The sequence below is a fragment of the Toxorhynchites rutilus genome, chromosome 1, assembly GCF_029784135.1.
Source record: "Toxorhynchites rutilus septentrionalis strain SRP chromosome 1, ASM2978413v1, whole genome shotgun sequence".
Lineage (NCBI taxonomy): Eukaryota > Metazoa > Arthropoda > Insecta > Diptera > Culicidae > Toxorhynchites > Toxorhynchites rutilus.
Window position 1 is genome coordinate 61,806,864 of NC_073744.1, and position 17,162 is coordinate 61,824,025.

A 17,162-nucleotide genomic window follows, 5' to 3' on the forward strand; every position below is an offset into this window, starting at 1 on the left:
AAATTGAACATAATGTTAAGATGTCTCTAAAACGGTGGGAGACGTCATATATAAGGTGGGAGATTCATATATCATGTTAGTAATGATAGCATCATTATGATAAACACGGCGAATGGGATAGAAATTGCGAACTGAAAATTGAATAAAATATATATATAGACGCTGAAAGTGCTGTGGACAAATATTATAATGCATTTTTATCGGTTTATATATAATGTCGTTATTATTTGCATTATCAAAATAAACCCATATGTATTGTAATCATAACTTATTGTGATATTCATAACAACATTTATGGTCGTATTCCACCAATGATGACAAATGTGTAATTTCACGCACAATAAGAAAAATATCTCGTCTCTTTCGTACATATTCCTTTCATTTCACGTTGATTCCTTTCATTCTGCAAACAAAAGCGACGTTAGAAATCGTCACTTGGAAATTCATTTGAAGCATCCATGTATTCTGGCAGTATGTATAGAAATGAATGTTTCCTTGTTGCATTCGAAACTTATTCACTGAAACTAATAAAAACGGTGCAGTGAGGGTTGTGTAGTATGCCTGCAGGAGTAATTATTTACCGGCGCTAGTTGTCAGTGTGAAATTAGTGATGAAACGGATAGTAGTTTGGTCGGATACTGGATACTGGTCAGCTTCGAGTCCGGATAGCCGAGTATTCGACAGCCCGATGTTTGTGTTTGTGCACGTGTATTTGTATGGGTGTTTGTGTATGTTCGCGCGTTTTTTGGATGTTCGTGTGCGTGTGTGCGCGTGCGTTTGGGCCTGTTTTTTTTTGCTTGCATGCAGGTGTGCGCTTTTTTTATGCGCGGGCATGTGTAGGCGTGTTTGCACGCATTTGTGCGTGTTTGTGTGCGCGTGTGTACGTGCGTTTGCGCGTGTTTTTTCTTGCTTGTGTGCAGGTGTGCGCGTTTTTTTTTTGCATGGGCATGTGTGGGTGTGTGTGCGTACGTGTGCACGTATTTGTGCGTATTTGTGTGAGTGTGTGCTTGATTCTTTCCGTGCGTGCGTCTGTGCGTGTGCACGTTTGTGCGCACCTGTGCGTCCATTTGTATGTTTGTGTGCGCTCGCGTTTTTGTGCACATGTTTGCGCGTGTGTGTGCGTGTTTGTGCACCCAATGGTATGTGCGTGCGGGTGCTTCCGGCGTTGTGTATGCGTTTGTGCGTGCGCTCCCAATTCTGCGTGGGCACGCTGAAAGCGCAGACCTAGTCGAAAATCGCGTAATTTCGAGCAAATCGCATAAAAAAATCGCGTAATTTTGAGCGAATAGCGTAAAAAATATCACGCAAAAAACGCATAAAAAAGAATCCAGCGAACTTGCAAATAACATGCTTCTTCGTAACATGGAATACATGTTTGATACAGGAGATATAATAAAATGAAGACTGCTCAAATCGGACTATTCCTTTCACCCTTAGAGAGGGTGAAAAACTCGAGAGAGGAATAGTCCGATCTGTGCCGTCTTTCATTTTATTACATTTTCTGTAACAATCATGTATTCCAAATAACAGAGAAACATGTTATTTACAAGTGATTGAAGAATTTTGAACACGGTCCGCGACGATCCATTTTGGTAAAATAAAACTTACGTTTGAAAGCAGCAAGCATCCTCTAACATGCGAAATGAAAATAAATATAACCCGTTCAAGCAGTTTTAATCGTCAGTGAAAGCTTCTGCTTTTATACTTGTAAGAGAACGAAAGAGGAAAGGAACGAAACAAAAGAATCAATGTTACTGTATGCGTAGAGAATATTTCGTTTCCACTTCACCCCGATACACTGAAATTAATCCACCGAAAATGACTGTAGTGGAAGTGAGAGTAGTATGAATAAAATTCAATCACATTTATTAGCTTCGAAAATAACTAGCCCTGGTTAGAGCATCAGTTGAAATATTTTCAAGCATTCTCATCGGAATAAATTGAATGATACAATAATTATACAACTAGGTAATGTATGTACGCCTCAAAAAACAACATAAAAATATGATTTCTGAATAAATTTAATTTTTTTTCAGTTTCGAACACACCCCGTGAAAAGCCATTTTTATTTTTTTAAATACCCACTTTGGGTACTGTATCTAGAATTTACAAGGTGATGAATCGTTAACATCAATTAGTTTCTAGTAATCAGCTTTTTAGTTGCCGGGGAAATTAACACCAAACTATATTTTTTTAGTGTTATATATATTCCATGCCAAATCCATATAGTGTTTCTCAGATTTTCGTGTAAATTGGTAGTTTTGTTTCTTATCGCAAAATATTAGATCCCATTCCATTTTAGCGTGGTTCGAAAAATCTAGTTTTTCCTCTTTTTCCAAAAATAACTTTTTTCAAAAAATCATATCTTTTGATCTACTAAACCGATTCAGATGATCGACATATCAAATTGGCCAGTTAGCTAGTCTTTCATATATAGTCTAGTCGCATATGATGATCGAAGGAAGTTTAAAAACATGTTAACTTTGAAAAATCATAACTCAAGAACGAAAAAGAACACATCTCTGATTTTTTGATGTGTTAAGTAAAAAATCCTCAGTTTTTAAGAAAAAATAACGTCAATTTCACATGAATTACATCAAGTTTCTAATTCATAGGTCATCTTTAGTTCTCAATAAGTTCAAATAACCCATTCGGAGTGGTTTTGACCAAGCTGGGCCATGTTGTAGTGTGCATCTCGTTCTACGCAGAGGATACTTCTCGTTTAACACTCCTATACTCGCGCATTGGTCTGTCAGACCGAGAAATCAATAATTCGTTGATTTCTCAGAAAATATCAACACTACGACTTTGTGATTCTCTCTAACTTCGTTTTTCGTCGTTCGTCATCGTTTAGCGTATCGCATGTGTTGGTACAAAGGGGACGTGTGCTACTTTTTTAACACTTTCGGTCTGACACACCGACGCGAGTATAGGTGGGACATTTATGAATAGAATATCAACATGGGACAATTTAGCTTGATGTTGTTTTTTAAAAGCTGGGAACGATTAATAACTTTTTTGTATTTTTCCGGAAGATTAGGCATACAAACATCGTTTTATGAAGAAAAGTGAAATTTGTCAAAACGTAACATGGGACAACTATGCGTAGAACGGCGGTACATGTGTTAGTAATCAGTAATCAAATCAGTTAGTAATCAAACAACATGAAGTAGAAATTTTCACTCAAACTTATATAATTTTACACTGCATTTGGTCTTCTGATATGATAGAGAATAATTTACCTCCCAAGCACTAATATCGCCATCAGAAATCGACACTGTACATTTGTCATCGCAAATATAACAAATCAGGCTACATAACGCACACCAACAAACCGCCTCATTCGCAAACCCGAAATTGAAATTGTTCGGAGTATTTGACAAGATACTGAAAGGATAAGTGATCCGGTATTGACATTAACAAGAGTCATATTGGTATTGACATTAAAAGTTAAATGAAACGTCGCAGTTCTCTTTCAAACATTCTGTCAAAATTGCACAGACCAATGAAATACAGAATATTGATTCTTTAAAGCGGAATCATGGTTTCCCCCACTAATTCTATTCGTTGTTCTTACCCAATGATGTGGAACCCGAAGCATCGTATTGCGTAAAAAATGAGTCATTTAATATCCCATTCAAACGGAATTGACTGTTGGGTAAAATTAATTCATTAAAATAACAGTCCACTACATTTGATCATGTCTACTTTCAAAGCAGTATCAGTCATTCCGAGTCTGGCCGGAAAATGGTGACCGGAATAAATCGCCACAGTAAACAACTGCAACAGAAACAACCGCTTAGAAAAAGTGTAGTAGGCTAGAAATATTTGGCGCGGGAAAAACATCATGTGCCTCACATTTCTATTATAAATTTATTCTCTTGTTCTCGTTTTTCGAAATTTATTCTGAGGACAATGTAATGGGGACGAAGTCCCCATTTGGCGAGGATAAGGAATCGAGGCGGCCCATGCCGCCAAGATGACGCAATCCGAGTCCACCGCCGACCCGCCGTCGGAAGCGGCGGTGTCTCGCACGCAAACCTGGGATCCACTGATTGCCCGGTTAGTTTGAAACATAGGATACGATCCTTTAGCAATGTCCGACCGAGCTCTAGCGAGCGTCGGACGGTATACGTCTGCCCGGGGCGTTACGTTTGCCTGGGGCGATACGTTTGCCCGGTTAATTCTTGTTTTGAAATACAATACCGCGCCACAATATTTATAGCCTACTACACATTTTATAAGCGGTGGTTTCTGTTGCAGTCGTTTTCTGTGGCGATTTATTCCGGGAACCCCGGAAAATATATTCCAACATCAATAATAACCACAGTTTTGCTTTCACCGCTAATATGCGTATATGTAAAAATATCTATTGGCTGTGATCAAAGCCTAACTGGGATGTTATCGCACGCTCATTTCTTTTTTTTGTACTACCATTTCTATATCAAATTCTAGTTATTCACAGCACTTGCATATCATTGAGGATACCACAGGGTGCGGTTGTGATTTGGAACACAAAACCGCCGCCACTATTTACACTGTTTTCCTGTGGGAACCATGTGTTTGTGTCAAACCCGAAGCTTTGACCGTAGAGAGTGCAAAAAAAAATTCCGCTGCACAAAATAACTACACTTCTATTCCGGATGGATGGTGGTGATAACTTCTTGTGAACACCCAGACTAACAGTCGTAGCCGTTTGCTGCATTCCGCAATCAAAATCCGGTCTCGCTCCGTAATCAGGCAGGAGATAGAAGTACCATTATGGTACGCTCTGCTGGACAGTGTGAGAAGTAAAGGGTGTGTCACATCAAATTGCATCACGGAAAAAACGCTATAGAAATTCGCCCAGTAGACCGATACTTTGGAAAATTTTAGACAGTAAAATAAAAACTATTAAACAACTTTTGGCATTTTCTTTTTATTCATACTTCGAGCCCAAGCCCGTATTCTCACACCCTCCTCAGGTTGTAGTTTTTTTTTTGAACAGAAATCCATTTTCTCTTGAAGTCCGCCTCCGATTTGACAACTTTTGGGTTCTGTCGGAGGGCCTGCTTCATAATCGCCTAATATTTCTCTATTGGACGAAGCTCCGGCGCGTTGGGCGGGTTCATTTCCTTTGGCACGAAGGTGACCCCGTTGGCTTCGTACCACTCCAACACATCCTTTGAATAGTGGCACGAAGCGAGAGCCGGCCAGAAGATGGTCGGGCCCTCGTGCTGCTTCAATAGTGGTAGTAAGCGCTTCTATAGGCACTTCTTAAGGTAAACCTGCCCGTTTACCGTGTCGTTCATCACGAAGGGGGCGCTCCGCTTTCCGCAAGAGCAGATCGCTTGCCACACCATGTATTTTTTGGCAAACTTGGATAGTTTCTGCTTGCGAATCTCCTCCGGAACGCTGAATTTGTCCTCTGCGGAGAAGAACAACAGGCCCGGCAGCTGACGAAAGTCCGCTTTGACGTAGGTTTCGTCGTCCATTACCAGGCAATGCGGCTTCGTCAGCATTTCGGTGTACAGCTTCCGGGCTCGCGTCTTCCCCACCATGTTTTGCCTTTCGTCGCGGTTAGGAGCCTTCTGAACCTTGTATGTACGCAGGCCCTCCCGCTGCATAGTCCGCTGGACGAATGAACTTGACAAATTCAGCTTATTAGCGACATCCCGGACCGAACTTCTCGGATCACGTCTAAACTGCTTAACTACGCGCTTGTGATCTTTTTCATTGACGGAGCATCCTTTTTTGCCGTTCTTCACCTTCCGGTCGATGGTTAGGTTCTCAAAGTATCGTTTTAGTACTCTGCTGACCGTGGATTGGACGATTCCCAGCATCTTACCGATGTCCCGATGTGACAACTCCGGATTCTCGAAATGAGTGCGCAGGATTAATTCACGACGCTCTTTTTCGTTCGACGACATTTTTCCAAATTTACGAAAAATTGACAGTGAAGCATGGTCAACGTGATATATACACTCTTATCTGATTATAAGCGAAAGCTGAAGATATAATTCCTAAAAATTAAATTTCTACAGCGTTTTTTCCGTGATGCAATTTGATGTGACACACCCTTTAGCATCCCACTGGTCAGGACAATTTTCGGGTTTCCTCCGGTTTTCCGCTGGCCATTGGCGAGAATGCAATCGCACGAATGCAGATTCATTGCATTGAGTTGTTTGGAATACCCGAAATAATAAAAAAAAACATTTCAATACGATGATACCCCAGACCGCTGGTGGAAAGAACCAGGTTCATCAGGCATGTAAGCATGATGGATGTGTGTGTGTGGGTGTGTATGTGCGTGAGCACGTGTGGCTAGCGAAAACCCACATATGAGGCGTACACCATCAGTCTGTGGTTCAGATTCGGGTTGGAAACCACATTTTCCACTTCATCTAGCAGTGTTTAATCATGGTAATCGGTGGTTGAGTACACACTCGTACATTTCACTCTTTCGGGAGCTAGGACTTCGCTCGCGGAGCGGCAAGTTGTAGCAAACCGTTGCGTGTAGGGCATAATTAGTGTTCAGGTTTTAATTAAAATCTGGAGGTTTGGTTGAATTGATATGTTTTATAAGAGAACTGGGTGCGTGAAAAGAGCTGTTGCCGTCTTTAGCGCTAATATCGAGGCGAACAAATGTACCGAATTAACTACGCCTCGCGGCGGAGTTTTCGGTAATTTCTTAACTGGATGCAATCGGAGTTGGGGGCGAATGGAATGCAGCGTGGAAAATAGCTGCATGTTATGATTGAGGTGAGAAAATACTATTCGAGTTGACGGCATTGAGCTTCGTATTACAAGTTGGGAGAGTTTGCATGACAATATGGGTTTGTAGAAGGAATGAACACACTTTTAAATTAAAAATTATGAATGAAAATTATTTTTCTCAAACCAAATTAGTATTAGTAAGTCACTTTTACCTGGAAGCGGCGAAAAAATGTCATACGAAAATTGTGCCTAAAGATAATTTTATATTATAATGGTAAGTTTTGGTGAAAATATCTGAAAATTTATAGAAACTACACCCAAACTAGCGTTGGCAGGAAACATGTAATCTTTGGTAGAAAAGATGCCATTTCCTGTTCATGAGAGTCAAATGCGCAAATAATGAGCTATTTTGAAAGCTTAAAAATGGTTTGTATGTATGCGTGCAGACATCTTTTTCTGTTTTCTTTTCTCTTTTCATTTGGGATTGTGCAAAAAAAAAAGTTCATACGACGTCAATGGGGATCGAACCAAGGCCGGCTGGAATCCAAAGTTACTTTACACGAGCACGCTATCCATATAGCTACCAGTGCTATTATAAAGGAGCGTGATAATATTACACCTAATCATAAAATTAAGTTGGATGGTGTTTTCTAAGACGATAAAGAAGAGCATGAACGAGAATATATCTTTCTCTGTCTGGGCCGTGTATTTGGCAAACTATACGAAAAGCTTTCATATGCTTTCATTTAAATTTGTCTCCTGTTTCACTCGCTCATATTGGCTCTAGCGTATATATTATACAAATGATATACATGTATTGGGGAGTAGGACATTTTATGTCATCTTTCAGCTCATTTAATGTAATAAATGGGGATGCCAGAACATGTGCAAATTAACTTTGTGTGTAGCTGTACCCTGCCACGCTTTGCTGTGGCACATTGTGGTTGCATGGTTGAGTTGTATTTTTAATTTTTTTTATGTTGTAACAACAATCCTAGATGTGTTTGGTTGATTTGTATATTGTATCATAGTTTGAGCTCAATCGGTTTGTTGCTTTTCGAGTTTTCGACAAAAAACATGCCAAACAACAGACCATTTACCAAATAAACAGACCATTTACAGGTAAACTTCGATATAACGTACATTTCACTTTCAAAATTGTACGTTGTATCGAATTGTACGTTATATCGAAGCATAATAAAGTACTCACAAACGTAGACTATAATACATTATTGTGTTGCTGTTTTAGTCAAGTTAATGAATAACTTCAATCAGAAGACGAAGCCAGCCTTTCTCATCATGTTTCGCTTCGTACTGTTGATTAAAGCTTGATTCATTGAGAATCTGGAATCACAAAACCAGCTGTATTTCGAGATTGATTGAAGGTACAAAACTTGTTTTAGCATCACAATACAGATAATTCATAGTTCTATCAGAAAAAAAAATTTGAAAAGAAATTTCCTTTACACTTTGAAAAGGTTATAACGTTATAACGTATATATCGTCCCGCCCAAAATTTATTTTTCGTTATCACATTCACGTTTCTTTTTACTAAGCGCACGTTCATGGGTCCAATCGTAGAACTTTTCATTGATTGATTTTCTAATCTACCCTTCAAAATTACCTTTTACTGTTAAATTCCCAGTACTACTACCAAAACTCGACATTATAATATCAGATTATTTTCAGACACAATTCTCGTTCAAGATTTTTCAACCTCTTGCAAATAACATGTTTATCCGTTACATGGAATAAATGTTTGATACAGAAAATATGGTAAATTAATGGACAGCCCTAAATCGGGTAATTCCTTTCTCGAGATTTGCTCTTATCAACACATTTGGTGATCCATTTTTATTTCCATGCTTTCGCGACCCTACTCCAGTTACATCTCTTGAGCAGTTGTGGGTGAAAATTACGACACCAGATAGAGCATTGAGTGTCGGTGTGGTGTACCTTCCTCCAGACCGGAAATCGGATTCACATCAGTCCGATTGGTGATGTACTCTCTCGACTAGAATAGAATGACTTAGCTCTGGTACTTGGTGATTCCTTCCTGGATTCCTGCGCATCGATAGATGAAGCTGTTTACTACTTCGAGGAGGTCGTGGGCAGAGCGATACCTGATTGTGTACCGTTGAGCAGAACTGCGCCGATGCCTGCCTGGTCTAATGCTCGACTACGTTATTTGAAGCGACTGAGATCGAGGGCGCTTCGCAAGTGCTGTAACAGCCGTGATTCGGTCGCCAAATATTTGTTCTCAGCAGCCAGAAAGGAATTCCGAAAGTACAATCGTTTCCTTTACAAGAGGTATACTAGGCGCATTCAGGACAATCTACGGCGTAATCCAAGGCAGTTCTGGTCGTTCGTTAAAACAAAAAGGAAGGAGGATGGACTACCATTGGAAATACACTCGAGCAACAAAATTGTTTGTACCCCATTTGAAAAATGCAAACTACAGGCCGAGGACTTCAGAAGTGTTTTTAACGCTCCGCTTCGACGATCCAGATTGGAGATACGACAAGGGATACCAGAGACATTTTCGATTTTAATATCATTAGGATTTCATCAGCCTGTGTCGAATCTGCCATCAAAAAAACTGAAATTTTCCAACGCTGCTGGTCCTGACGGAATTCCCTCCTGTGTACTGAAGAACTACTCTTCTGAGCTTATATTACCGATGTCTAAACTGTTCAATATCTCAGTACAGCAGGGTGTGTTTTCAACACGTTGGAAATATTCATTTATGTTTCCGGTTCACAAGAAAGGTGATAAGCAGAATATCAAAAATTATCAAGGGATCACATCGTTTAACATCTGTTCAAAATTATTCGAGATCATTATCAACGACGCATTATTTCCTTGCTGCAAAAACTATATTTCTGCTGATCAAAACGGTTTCTATCCAAAGTGATCTGTTCCTTTCGTTTCGATTTGCCTCAGGAATATGGAAATTGGGGCGCAGCTGGATGCTGTGTACACCGACCTCAAGGCTGCTTTCGATAGGGTTGATCACAACATACTGCTTGCCAAACTCAAGAAGCTTGGTGTATCTCCAAGGCTCACTCGTTGGTTCAGGTCGTACCTTACCAATCGAAAACTGTGTGTGAGAATTGGAACGGATATCTCGGAAAACTTCACTAACAGCTCCGGAGTACCTCAAGGCAGCAACCGTTGCTTTTTTCTATATTCTTGAACGAGATTGGGCTGATCCTCCCAATTGGTAGTCAATCGTTCTATGAGGATGACGTTAAACTTTTTATGATAGTTCGAAAAATTGTTGATTGCCTGCGACTACAGCACCTGCTAAACAGTTTCAGTGAGTTGTGCCTAAGAAATTTCCTTTCACTGAGTGTTACGTGTTACTTTCACTCGGAATTACGCTTGACTCAGCTTTAAAATTCAAGCCGCATTACTCGAACATAATTTCAAAGGCTAATAAGCTTCTCGGATTCATCTTCAAAATTTCTGATGAATTTAGATATCCCACTTGCCTGAAAGCATTATTCTGCGCGCTTGTTCGGTCGGTTCTGGAATTCAGCGTTGTGGGTTGATAGGATCGAATCAATTCAGAGAAAATTCGTCCGTTATGTCTTACGTCATCTCCCATGGAATGATCCAATCAATCTTCCACCATACGAGGCCCGCTACCAGTTACTGGGTCTCAAGACACTTCAGAAAAGAAGGATGGTAAGCCAGGCAATGTTTGCAGCCAAAGTGCTGTTGGGAGAAATGGATAGCCCTGGTACTCTTGGTGGAATGAACGTGCACCTGAGAGAGTCCTTCGGTCCGGAACCTTTCTTCATCTTGGAGCACGTTTGGCGAACTACAGCGCACACGACCCAATTCGCTTTATGTCAGCACGATTCAATATGTATTACGAATTGTTCAACTTCAATCTATCTGCTGAAGTTTTCTGTGGTCGGACGTGGACCGCCGGATCAAGGATGATTACTGGACGCTTCCTACTATGAGTTGTGATAAATGTTTATTTATATTTTACATCGTTTTATATTTTGACCACAATGTGTTTTTATGTGTTTCTATCAATGTATGACGTGAATATGTGAGGTTTTTAAGCCACTTTGGCTTTTCCCCACCGATTTTTCATTTTGACAACAAATAGTCAGATGAAATAAAGATTTAAATAAATAAAAATAGATAGAAGAAGATATAGGAGTGCGTTTTATCACACTATCAGCACCCTCTCCTTCAGATAGAGGGGAGGAGTGTCTATCTACCCTAGGAACGTTTCGTGCCCCCTAGAACCCCCTAGTTTTCGAGTTATGCAGAAATTTGTGTTTAATTTGTATGACAGACCCCCCCCCTAAGAGAGGGTGGAGGAGTATCTAACCACAATACAAACATTTACTGCATCCTAAAACACCCACATGCCAAATTTTATTTCGTTTGCTTGATTAATTCTCGAGTAATGCATAATTTTGTGTTTCATTTGTATGGCAGGTCCCCCTTAGAGAGGGGGGAGGGATCTCAAACAATCATAAGAACCTTCCTCGACCCCAAAAACCCCTACATACCAATTTTCATGTCGATCGGTTCAGTAGTTTTGAGTCCATAAGAATCAGACTGTCAGAAAGACAGACAGACATCAGTCCATTTTTATATATAAAAAGATAGAGGCAGATGAGTGAAATCCATAAATTATAAACCATTTCAAAACAGAATTTCAGTTCACGATTTTGTCAAATTCTTGAAAAAAATGTTTCCGTCGCATAGAACACATATTAAATACGGAATGGTCGATTTTCATTAGAAGCTTAATTTCAGAAACGTACTATGGCCATATGAAAAATAATTTTTCTCCAATTTTTTCAATGTTTTGACGTAGGACTACGTCTAACCGGAAGATATAGGGGGTGAAATGGAAATCTAGGCACTGAACAAGTAGGAAAAAATGCAAGATTTGGAACGCTTATAACTCGAGCATTTCTCAAAAGATCGCAAAGGTTTTTGCATCAATTGATAGGAAATATATCTACGTATCTATCATTACGAATAACATTTCATTTTTCTTGAGATAAATAATTGAATAATTGTGAAATATCAAGCATTGTCAAAATGCACTATGTGCCCATTTTTGATTGGTCCATTTTGTGCTCCTCAAATCGTACCGACCAAAACGGGCAACCAGAGCAGCAGCGAAATAGAATGAAGCGCGATTGGAAAGGAAAAAGAAAAAAAAATGAACGAAACATTGGTCGCAGTCTCACACATGCGTAATTCTCGAGCGAGCCAGACGATCATTCTCATCCAAACCGTACACCACATCGTTTCGCATCACATCACATCAACAAACTAACACAAGCAGCCATGTCTGGACATGGCAAAGGAGGAAAAGTGAAGGGAAAGGCAAAATCCCGCTCGAAGCGTGTTGGACTGCAGTTTCCCGTAGGTGTATTTGCCAATTGCTCCGCAAGGGTAGCGAGGCCGAGCGCGTTATTACCAGTGCACCAGTCCACCTAGCCGCCGTTATACAGTTTCGGCTGCTGAAGTGAGCGAGTTGGCTGGCAAAACTGCTCGCTCTTTGGTTCTGTGGACATCAAGACAACAACAGGCAGACGCAAACGCAATCACAAAACGGCAGCAGGTAGCAGAAGAAAAAAGTTTGTTCTTTATACAAACTGCTTTGGTGACAAATCCAGAACAAGGCGGCATCGAGGGCGTTCGAAATGGTTTTTTTTCAAAACCACGAGTACTAAGTTTTCTAAATTGGAACCATCCCATGAAACACGGCGCTTATCGGGCCATTAAACCTGTCAAAAAAGAGTTTACGAAATACAGTTCAATGCTTTTTAAAACAATATCCAAAATAATAATAAAACACAAATTGATTTTTTCATAATTTGTTTTCCAGGATATGATGAGTATGAGAATTTGGCAGTTGTTTTGAGCTTATTGATTGTTGGGGACTTTCCCGATTATTCAATTTTCACCAATTCTTAAATTGTTTCCAGATTGCAAGTACAGTAATTTACAATTAGTTCGTTCGACATTTAGCTAATTGGACGGACCAGTAATGCGACATATTTAGTTGGACATTTTTGTAAACATAGAGTGCAGGTTCCAAATTATGACCCCACATTGAAAGTCGAAACTGTACCACTATCATCGCAAATGTTCAATTACAGGTTAAAATTGCCTCCAATCCGACACTGAGTGGTGGTGATAAATGTGATTTACTGTACAACATGTCACAAGCTGGATGGGAAGAAATTTTCCAACTGTGAAAGCTGTGGCGAGCGGTAAACGCAATCGCTAAACAGGAAGGTTTAGCCGAACAAGATGGGGATATCGAGTGATAACAAAACATTAAACTCTTTAGATTAAAGATAATTTTGTGATCCTGAAAAGGACCCTTTTTAGCCTTCATGTGAATCCAACGAGCGAACAAATCGTAATGAATGTATTTTTTTGCCATCGCTGCCTTTTAACGCTCATTCGTTCGTCTCGTTGGACTCGCCCCTTTGGCTGAGTCTGCCGATTTGTCTCTATCCTGTGAGTATGTACCGCTAGAGTATATAACACGCGGACCCCAAAAAATTTCTCATTTTCTTTCAAACCGTGAACCAGTGTGGTTTTTTTTTTTTTTTTTATTAAATCGTTTATTTTTGCAGGCTCAGTTACATAAGTTTAAAGGAGCCGAACTCCTATCTGTATTGTTACAAGTATATATAATCATTTTTCATTAATTCTAGTGTTAATGAAGTAGAGAACCGATTACTCGCGGTTTGCTCGAGTTTAGAAGGGTGACATTTTTTTCAGGAAAAGGAAGGGATATAAGGATATGTTGACAATGTTCACACTCACATTCGCACTCACATTCATCATACTCAATTCTTAAGCCTATCTTATATCTAATATGTATTTACATTTCACCTTATTCTATTGTTAGTAAGAAGGGATTTAATTTCTCGCGAAGGAAAAGGAAAAGGAAAATATAAGGATATAAGGACAATCACACACGAAGATCGATAACTTTTAAGAAGACGTATATTTGGGACATGTAATCAAGGTCTAACCGAGCCAACACATCTCTCACCGGCACATTGGGCTGTCTTCCTCTGGCCCGAAGAGAGTTTTCTAAATTCGATCTGGCAACAAGATACACCTCGCACGACCAAACAACGTGTTCGATGTCGTGGTAACCTTGGCCACAAGCACAGATATTGCCATCGGCAAGATTAAAACGAAAGAGTAGCGCGTCTAACGAACAGTGATTGGACATGAGTCGAGAGAAGGTGCGAATAAAGTCCCGACTCAAGTCCAGACTTTTGAACCATGGTTTGAGGCTAACCTTAGGGATAATCGAGTGAAGCCACCGACCCAATTCATCTTCGTTCCACTTACGTTGCCATTTAACGATGGTATTTTTACGGACTAAAGAATAAAATTCATTGAAGGCGATTTGACGCTGATAAATATCGCCTTCAATTGCACCTACCTTTGCCAATGAATCAGCCCTCTCATTACCCGGAATTGAGCAATGTGAGGGGACCCAGACAAAGGTAATGACATAACAGCGTCTGGTTAAGGCACTCAAAATTTCTCGTATTCTCTCAAGGAAGTACGGCGAGTGCTTTTCCGGCCTCACTGAACGGATAGCTTCGACAGAGCTAAGACTATCCGTTACAATGTAATAGTGTTCAACAGGTCGTGAGGCGACGCTGTCCAGCGCCCAGTGTATCGCTGCCAATTCAGCAATATACACTGAGCAAGGATTCTGAAGACTGTGTGAGGTGCTAAAAAATTCGTTGAACACTCCAAATCCTGTGGACTCATTCATAGAGGACCCATCAGTAAAGTACATATTATCACAATTGATACGCCCATATTTTGCATTGAAGATCGTAGGAACGATCCCCGATCGATGATAATCTGGAATTCCATGGATTTTCTCCTTCATGAACAGATCGAAATGTACAGAGGAATTGATGTAGTCAGGAAAACAAACACGGTTGGGAATATACGAAGAAGGATCAACCTGCATGGAGATGAATTCATGATATGAAGTCATGAATCCAGAATGAAAATTTAGCCCGATCAGCTGCTCAAAATTTCCGATCACCAATGGGTTCATGACCTTACACCGGATGAAGAACCGAAGAGATAATAAATTGAAGCGATCTTTTAGTGGGAGTAGGCCTGCCAAAACCTCGAGACTCATGGTATGCGTTGAGGGCATACATCCCAACGCGATACGGAGACAAAGATACTGAATTCGCTCGAGTTTAATGAGGTGTGTTTTGGCAGCTGATTGAAAACAGAAACTGCCATACTCCATCACTGAGAGAATAGTTGTTCGATACAACATTATAAGATCTTCTGGATGGGCTCCCCACCAGGTGCCGGTAATTGTACGGAGAAAGTTTATTCTTTGTTGGCATTTTTTACTCAGATACCTAATATGGGCCCCCCAAGTACATTTGGAGTCGAACCAGACCCCAAGATACTTGAATGACATAGCATGAGTGATTGGTTTACCCAAAAGTTGAAGCTTTGGTTTTGCTGGTCTATGCTTCCTAGAAAAAACCACCATCTCTGTTTTCTCCGTGGAGAATTCGATCCCTAGCCCAATGGCCCAGGTTGAAAAATTGTTCAATGTATCTTGTAAGGGTTCTTGCAGGTCGGATTCTTTTGATCCAACCAGTGTGGTTGTATGGCATCGTTTCACATCGCATCGCATCACATCAACACAGCAACACAAGCAGCAACGTGGACGTGTGGACGTGACAAAAGAGGACAAGTTAAGGGAAAGGCAAAATCCCGCTCGAACCGTGTTGGACTGCAGTTTCCCGTAGGTGTATCCGCCAATTGCTCCGCAAGGGTAGCTAGGCCGAGCGCGTTATTACCAGTGCACCAGTCCACCTAGCCGCCGTTATACAGTTTCGGCTGCTGAAGTGAGCGAGTTGGCTGGCAAAACTGCTCGCGCTTTGGTTCGGTGGACATTAAGACAACAACAGGCAGACGCAAACGCAATCGCAAAACGGCAGCAGGTAGCAGAAGAAAAAAGTTTGTTCTTTATACAAACTGCTTTGGTGACAAATCCAGAACAAGGCGGCATCGAAGGCGTTCGAAATGGTTTTTTTTCAAAACCACGAGTACTAAGTTTTCTAAATTGGAACCATTCCATAAAACAAGGCGCTTTTCAGGGCCATTAAACCTTCCAAAAAAGAGTTTAGGAAATACAGTTCAATGCTTTCTAAAACATTATCCAAAATAATAATAAAACACAAATTGATTTTTTCATAATTTGTTTGCCAGGATCTGATGAGTATGTGAATTTGGCAGTTGTTCTGAGCTTATTGATTGTTGGGGACTTTCCTGATTATTCAATTTCCACCAATTCTTAAATTGTTTCCAGATTGAAAATACAGTAATTTACTATTAGTTCGACATTTAGCTAATCGGACGGACATGTAATGCGACTTATTTAGTTGGACATTTTTGTAAACATAGAGATCCAAATTGTGACCCCACATTGAAAGTCGACACTGTACCACTGCAAATGTTCAATTACAGGTTAAAATCGCCTCCAATGCGACACTGAGTGGCGCTTCGGCACGTCGCATTGAATGTAATTTACTGTACAACATGTCACAAAGCTGGATGCGAAGAAATTTTCCATCTGTGAAAGCTGTGGCGAGTGGCAAACGGAATAGCTAAACAGGAAGGTTTAGCCGAACAAGATGGGGATATCAAGTGATAACAAAACAATGAACTCTTTAGATTGAAGATAATTTTGTGATCCTGAAAAGGACCCTTTTTTGCCTGCATGTGAATCCAACGAGCGAACAAATCGTAATGAATGTATTTTTTTGCCATCGCTCCCTTTTAACGCTCATTCGTTCGTCTCGTTGGACTCGCCCCTCTGGCTGAGTCTGCCGATTTGTCTCTACCCTGTGAGTGTGTACCGCTAGAGAATAAAACGCGCGGACCCCAAAAAAATATCTTATTTTCTTTCAAACCGTAAACCCGTGTGGTTGTACAGCATCGGCATCGTGGACGTAACAAACGAGGACAAGTTAAGGGAAAGGCAAAGACCCACTCGAACCGTGCAGGTGTGCAGTTCTTCGTAGGTGTATCCGCCAATTGCTCCGTAAGGGTAGCTAGGCCGAGCGCGTTAGTACCAGTGCACCAGTCTACCTAGCCGGCGTTATATAGTTTCGGCCGCCGAAGTGTTCGAGTTGGCTGGTAAAGCTGCTCGCGACGATAAGAAAAACCGCATACAGAACCGACACTGAGTGGTGATAATGCGACGTGCCATTGAATGTAATTTACTGAACAACATGTCACAAGCTGGATGGGAAGAAATTTTCCAACTGTGAAAGCTGTGGCGAGTGGCAAACGCAATAGCTAAACAGGAAGGTTTAACCGAACAAGATAGGAATATCGAGTGATAACAAAAACACAACACCAAAGGTTCTTTTCAGAACCATCAACATGTT

The 17,162-nt window shown here is 40.6% G+C and overlaps 1 protein-coding gene across 5 annotated transcripts in view; it reads right to left on the bottom strand.

The window, feature by feature from the left end:
- LOC129763196 (band 4.1-like protein 4) overlaps positions 1–17,162 on the bottom strand; it is a 518,162-nt gene that overhangs the window by 47,730 nt on the left and 453,270 nt on the right. The gene's annotated exons all lie outside the window — the stretch shown is intronic.